We start from the raw sequence: 7,500 nt of genomic DNA, 5'->3' as shown, positions 1-7,500 counted from the left end.
GAACGGCTTATTGTAAATCGTCTTGAGAAACGATATGAGGAATCGGACCTGAAGGCCCCAAATCAGTTTGGCTTCAGGAAAGGTGCATCAACAGAGATGGCCATTAGGCAAGTACTAAGCCACGTACAATGTGAGGAGAGGTACGTTGTTGTAGTGTTTGTAGATATAGCAGGCGCCTTTGATAACCTATGGTGGCCCAGCGTTATGAGGCGACTAAGACAAATCCAATGCCCACGAAACCTGTACGACCTGATGGGAGATTATTTTAGGAACCGAAAGGTGATGGTGAGCAGCAAGGCTGGTGTCGTGGAGAAATGGGTCACAAAGGGTTGTCCACAAGGCTCCATTTGTGGCCCATTCCTCTGGAACCTCGTCTTTGACGAGATGGTTGTCGAGAGGGAGGGCGAGCAGTGGGCAAAGGTGGCCTACGCAGACGACCTGGCAATCATAATTAAGGGGCAAAGTAGGAAGCAAATAGAGGAACGAGCAAAAACAGCATTAGGCGAAGTCAGCAGGTGGACGAGACAGAACAAGCTTGCAATATCCCATCACAAAACAGTCGCCATGACCATCAGGGGCACTTTCGATAGGCACAGACCGCCTACCATACCATTTGAGGGCAAGAATATAAAGTTTGTCCAAGAGTTCACTTATCTGGGAATAACCCTTGACGAAAGACTGTGGTTCACACCTCATGTGAGGAACATTCAGAAGAAGCTGGGTGAAGTCTCAGGTACACTCCTGAGGGTGACCAGAACAGAGTGGGGTCTGCAAAAGAAATCACTAAAACTAATATACCAAGGTCTCTGTCTCTCTGTTTGCAGGTATGGTGCAGCAGCGTGGGCAGATCGGACGAAGCACCGGTATGTCAAACGCATACTAGACTCAATCCAACGACCATTTCTTTTACAGATGACCAGAGCCTGCCGGACTGTGTCAACTGATGCTCTCCAAGTACTCACAGGGTGTATGCCACTTGATCTGGAGATAGTCAAAGCAGCCTTGCTATACCATACCAAACATGGAATGGCTGGCTCGGTTGCTGGGTTCCAGGTTCCAAGAGCTGTCATGGGGCAAAACCCTAGATCTATTGCTAACAAACATATAAACTGTATGTTGCAGGAAGAGTGGCAGGAAAGGTGGAACAGGACACAGAATGGCAGGGAAACTTTTAGCTGGGTACCAAATGTGGAACTATGGCAGACAGGCTGGCGTGGGGGCTTGGTTCCACCATACTCCCTGACATGTCTTCTGACAGGCCACGGTCTGAAAAAGAAAATATATGAGCTGGGAATAGAAGACAATGGCAGATGCACATGTGGCGAGGAAGAAGACTCAAATCACATAGTCCACACCTGCACACTATACAACGAACCCAGAGAACAGCTTATGGGGGTAATGGGACCTGAATCCATCAGGTCAAAGGAAAATCTATTACGGACAAAAGAAAGCTACTTAGCGACAAAGGAATTCGCAGAGGAAGCTTTCGATATTCGGGAAGTTGCGAGGATACTGCATAACACAGAGTAAGTATCACGATTTACTCCAGAAAAATCAGGAAGCGACCGAAGGAAGCTAATCTCAGCCTATGGGAACAACAAAAGTTTCGAGACCCAATGATTCCGAAACAGCCCTAAATTCTTGGACACTTGGAGGACCATGGCTGAGAGTGGAGGGGTGAAGAGCTGCCTCTCAAAAATACCACCAATGATACCTCTACATGGATCCTGGGACACCAGTGGCAAGTGGGGTATGTCGGAGGGTTAGATGACCACCTGTATGGTCAGAAAATGGCTAAGATCCCAGGAAACTGGTGATCGACAGCATGTGGGCCTCGCCAGCCTGGGAACTACAGGTTGTCCCCCTGGGTCCCCTCATATGTACGAACATGCTGTAAGTGGATGCTATACTGCTGACGAAAGGGTCGCCGTCAGCAGTGGCGGCGCCGCCTCCACGTGGTTCCCCGTGGGCACCCCAAAGGGTGGCTAAAGGCGCTCTTCAAATGGAAGGTCCATTCCCCCAAAAAATGGGGGTAGTTTTTGCAAGCTGGTTCCCTTTGTCGTGGTGGAGTTGGGTAGTGGACACGTGGGGGTGGACTTGAAGGGAGGATGAGCAGTAGCTCAGGGATCCCTGATGATATTCCACCTCTGGAAAGGGGAAACCCATCCCAGAGCTGCCATGTATGATACTGTCCCTATTCATGAGCTGCGAGCTGTACCACGTACAAGCTACAGACGCGATCGCATTGCTCACTGTACGGATTCTCATGCTGAGCGATCAGCTAGGAAGCGCCCCATCCATGTCGGCACCCGTGGGCGTTGCACTCGCAGTCGCAAAAAACGCTGGGCAAATATATTTCTCGGAAGAGTAACGACAGTCCGAGTCTCCTGCGTGGGAAGAGTCTTTCTAGGCCCTGACCCACGGGAAGGGTGTAGCTTCCCCCATCCCGGACATTTGACGTCGTCACACTACCGGTATTGACTAATAGACTGATTGCTGATAATCATTAGCCATACACTGGGGGAAACGGCCGACAGGGGCGGCAACATAGTGGAGCCGCAGTATCACTAATGTACAGAGATAGAACAGTTTCGACTGGAACCAGAGTCACCGTATACACGGCACTGATTAGTAATAGATGCAGAGCCATCAGAATACAGATAATATATACAACCGTCCCTATACATGCTGAAAGACTCTGCACACAATGAGAACCACACGTCAGCCAGACACTCTTATCACACACTACTCTCTTATCACACACTACTCTCTGCCTGTAACAGGCACACACACAATATCTAACCACCAGCATGGAAGAACATCCAGTGCATACTCTCCGCCACATTACACAATCCACACTATCATAACCAGACCGGGAGGTCCACCCAGAAAACACAATATCCCACCCTTCCGACATCCGCACATTGCTCAGCTAAGCCACGAACACCCACACATGTCCTACACAGGGGTGCACCCAACATCACAATACTGCCTCCTGTCACAGCACACAAACAATGGCAGGAATGAAAGACACAGATCTGCCACAACCATGGAATCGGAGCGCCGCCTGTCATGAGCCAAAAGTGCATCCTGACGTGACAAATCGGATGATGCCGCAGGCATCCAATTACGATAATCACTATCAACGAACCTGCCGCCCCCCCCCCCAATACACCTTTCCCTACAACAATGTGTACCTGAACCTAAGCTATATTGTACCTTAACCTAACCTATATTGTACCTTAACCTAACCTATACCGTACCTTAACCTAACCTATATCGTACCTTAACCTAACCTATATCGTACCTTAACCTAACCTATATCGTACCTTAACCTAACCTATATCGTACCTTAACCTAACCTATATCGTACCTTAACCTAACCTACGTTGTGCCTTAACCTAACCTACGTTGTGCCTTAACCTAACCTACGTTGTGCCTTAACCTAACCTACGTTGTGCCTTAACCTAACCTACGTTGTGCCTTAACCTAACCTACGTTGTGCCTTAACCTAACCTACGTTGTGCCTTAACCTAACCTACGTTGTGCCTTAACCTAACCTACGTTGTGCCTTAACCTAACCTACGTTGTGCCTTAACCTAACCTACGTTGTGCCTTAACCTAACCTACGTTGTGCCTTAACCTAACCTACGTTGTGCCTTAACCTAACCTACGTTGTGCCTTAACCTAACCTACGTTGTGCCTTAACCTAACCTACGTTGTGCCTTAACCTAACCTACGTTGTGCCTTAACCTAACCTACGTTGTGCCTTAACCTAACCTACGTTGTGCCTTAACCTAACCTACGTTGTGCCTTAACCTAACCCATGTTGTGCCTTAACCTAACCCATGTTGTGCCTTGACGTAACCCATGTTGTGCCTTAACCTAACCCATGTTGTGCCTTAACGTAACCCATGTTGTGCCTTAACGTAACCCATGTTGTGCCTTAACCTAACCCATGTTGTGCCTTAACCTAACCCATGTTGTGCCTTAACCTAACCCATGTTGTGCCTTAACCTAACCCATGTTGTGCCTTAACCTAACCCATGTTGTGCCTTAACCTAACCCATGTTGTGCCTTAACCTAACCTATAATGTGCCTTAACCTAACCTATAATGTGCCTTAACCTAACCTATAATGTGCCTTAACCTAACCTATAATGTGCCTTAACCTAAACTATATTGCGCCTTAACCTGACGCACGTTGTCGCTGAACCTGCTCTGTAATTGTTATGCAACCCGTTAAAGTAGTGTAGTGTTGCCTAACCGCAACCCTCGCAATATAGTTCGCTACTCGCACTGCCCGGTCCCCTGTGTATCGCGTCATGTTAAACACCTTGCAGGTGTTGCTGACTTTCCACATGCTCATGCTATACACTGTAATGTGGATAGCAGCAGGACGTACATGCCCCCTCCCCTTCCCCCCTGCCTTCGCAAGCTGGTCGGTGAGAAGTTTGCATGTTCAACGCCCTTCGCATGCCGACGTACTCAGCCTACATTGTGGTACGGCCTGTCACCTGTCCGCCGATGTACGCAAAACCCACAAACTTTACTGCACATTGGTCCGTATGTACTGAATGATACATCGTGGCACATGTGACCGTATGACGACTGCGCCTAGCAACGGCGGACCATACAGTCCAAATATTGTGCACGCAGCTACGTGTCGTCTCCCTATAAGAGCTGGATTGCAGTGTGGTACGCCATACAGACGTGTGGGAGGAACGGACGCCCTGGATGGCGATCAGCATGAGCAGTCTGTTGATGTAGTGGAGCGTGTATTCGGACGTAGTCGTCTCTTCTCACACACCGTGATAGCATGTTGCACCGTGTTCCACATCTGCGACATGCTGCAGAGGCCGGCTGACAGTCGTTCGCGCAATGGACACCGCATACGTACGGGGTCGACCTTCCACGTGTTCTCTAGGCGTGCACATGTTGTTGCGTCTATGTGGGCAGACGTAGTGTGTTGTGACACCTGACACAGGCATGCAATACTCGTTGCAAATGGCGATGGACGTGTACGTTTGCTGGTGACGTTACGCAAATGAACAACTGGTAACCCGTTGTGGTGCGGTTGTTCTCGCTAGAGGTGAATCAGTGTTGGCGACGATCGGTCGAGCTATTAACCGGTTGTTTCAGGGATACCCACCATGCCCACGAACGTGAAAGGGGACCCACCATGCCCACGAACGTGAAAGGGGATCTGGGTGTGAGGCGATACGCGGCGGTGGCTGGGTGGGACCGTCCCCGGCCGGTGAGGGGGGGCCGCCCGGCGTGCTGGCAGCGCGGTGCGTGGGCGCACGCGCTACAGCCGGCTGGTGGGGGCGGCCAGTGGCAGGCGCGCCGGCCGACGGACGCGGCAGGCGGCGCAGCTGCGCGCCGGCGCCCCCTGCTCGCGGCGCCTTGCGGCCAAAGTAGGTCCTCGCGGGCCCGGTGCGAAGCGCGGTGGCCATCTGCAGTGTGCTGGTCCGATTGAGGACTTTGTGCGCTGAGGATGCGCCGCCGCCCGGCGCTCGGCGCCGCGACGCCGTCTGCTGCTCGGTCGCCCCAGCGGTTCTCGCAGGTGGTTTGTATCGCAGCTGTGCGGACGTGTTGGCGCGTGCGCTGTGCTGGGAGAGTTCGCTTCGGCACCCAAGTGGGGCTTTTGTCCTTCTGTGGCGCCGGCGTTGGAGCTGCCGGTCACCGTAGGTGGCGCGTGTTGTCTCCCGCCGGCAATGCCACGACAGCACGCTCCCGGGCCTCTGTCGGCAGCGGCAAGCTCAGTTGGGAGCACGGGTGGTCGCACCTAAAGCGTCTACTTGCCTAACTCCGGGCGATTGCGCCTCTCTCGAACCCGACCAAGTACTTAGGACGGCGCTGCGCGCCGCCGGGACCTGAGAGGGTTTCGAGGTGTGTTGTGCAGGGGAGCTCAGCCTCCTCCTGTTTGCAGAATAATTGAGCGGACGCTTGCGTGTTCGCGCGGGCCCCCGGGACACACTCCCGGGCGGCCGGCTGCTCAGCTCTAGTTGACGCAGCTCCCTGGTTGATCCTGCCAGTAGTCATATGCTTGTCTCAAAGATTAAGCCATGCATGTCTCAGTACAAGCCGCATTAAGGTGAAACCGCGAATGGCTCATTAAATCAGTTATGGTTCCTTAGATCGTACCCACGTTACTTGGATAACTGTGGTAATTCTAGAGCTAATACATGCAAACAGAGTCCCGACCAGAGATGGAAGGGACGCTTTTATTAGATCAAAACCAATCGGTCGGCTCGTCCGGTCCGTTTGCCTTGGTGACTCTGAATAACTTTGGGCTGATCGCACGGTCCTCGTACCGGCGACGCATCTTTCAAATGTCTGCCTTATCAACTGTCGATGGTAGGTTCTGCGCCTACCATGGTTGTAAAGGGTAACGGGGAATCAGGGTTCGATTCCGGAGAGGGAGCCTGAGAAACGGCTACCACATCCAAGGAAGGCAGCAGGCGCGCAAATTACCCACTCCCGGCACGGGGAGGTAGTGACGAAAAATAACGATACGGGACTCATCCGAGGCCCCGTAATCGGAATGAGTACACTTTAAATCCTTTAACGAGTATCTATTGGAGGGCAAGTCTGGTGCCAGCAGCCGCGGTAATTCCAGCTCCAATAGCGTATATTAAAGTTGTTGCGGTTAAAAAGCTCGTAGTTGGATTTGTGTCCCACGCTGTTGGTTCACCGCCCGTCGGTGTTTAACTGGCATGTATCGTGGGACGTCCTGCCGGTGGGGCGAGCCGAAGGCGTGCGACCGCCTCGTGCGTGCTCGTGCGTCCCGAGGCGGACCCCGTTGAAATCCTACCAGGGTGCTCTTTATTGAGTGTCTCGGTGGGCCGGCACGTTTACTTTGAACAAATTAGAGTGCTTAAAGCAGGCAAGCCCGCCTGAATACTGTGTGCATGGAATAATGGAATAGGACCTCGGTTCTATTTTGTTGGTTTTCGGAACCCGAGGTAATGATTAATAGGGACAGGCGGGGGCATTCGTATTGCGACGTTAGAGGTGAAATTCTTGGATCGTCGCAAGACGAACAGAAGCGAAAGCATTTGCCAAGTATGTTTTCATTAATCAAGAACGAAAGTTAGAGGTTCGAAGGCGATCAGATACCGCCCTAGTTCTAACCATAAACGATGCCAGCCAGCGATCCGCCGCAGTTCCTCCGATGACTCGGCGGGCAGCCTCCGGGAAACCAAAGCTTTTGGGTTCCGGGGGAAGTATGGTTGCAAAGCTGAAACTTAAAGGAATTGACGGAAGGGCACCACCAGGAGTGGAGCCTGCGGCTTAATTTGACTCAACACGGGAAACCTCACCAGGCCCGGACACCGGAAGGATTGACAGATTGATAGCTCTTTCTTGATTCGGTGGGTGGTGGTGCATGGCCGTTCTTAGTTGGTGGAGCGATTTGTCTGGTTAATTCCGATAACGAACGAGACTCTAGCCTGCTAACTAGTCGCGTGACATCCTTCGTGCTGTCAGCGATTACTTT

At 51.9% G+C, this 7,500-nt stretch overlaps 1 non-coding gene across 1 annotated transcript in view; it reads left to right on the top strand.

The window, feature by feature from the left end:
- The first annotated feature begins 6,017 nt into the window (after positions 1 to 6,017).
- The window catches only part of LOC126476906 (small subunit ribosomal RNA), a 1,909-nt gene continuing 426 nt past the window's right edge, over positions 6,018 to 7,500 (top strand). The window contains exon 1 of the ribosomal RNA XR_007587337.1: positions 6,018 to 7,500. This exon is cut by the window's right edge and continues 426 nt beyond it. This is a non-coding gene — a ribosomal RNA (small subunit ribosomal RNA).

The sequence above is a fragment of the Schistocerca serialis genome, chromosome 4 (genome assembly GCF_023864345.2).
Source record: "Schistocerca serialis cubense isolate TAMUIC-IGC-003099 chromosome 4, iqSchSeri2.2, whole genome shotgun sequence".
Lineage (NCBI taxonomy): Eukaryota > Metazoa > Arthropoda > Insecta > Orthoptera > Acrididae > Schistocerca > Schistocerca serialis.
The sequence above is the reverse complement of the archived record's forward strand: the minus strand, read 5'-3'. Positions and strand labels throughout refer to the sequence as shown.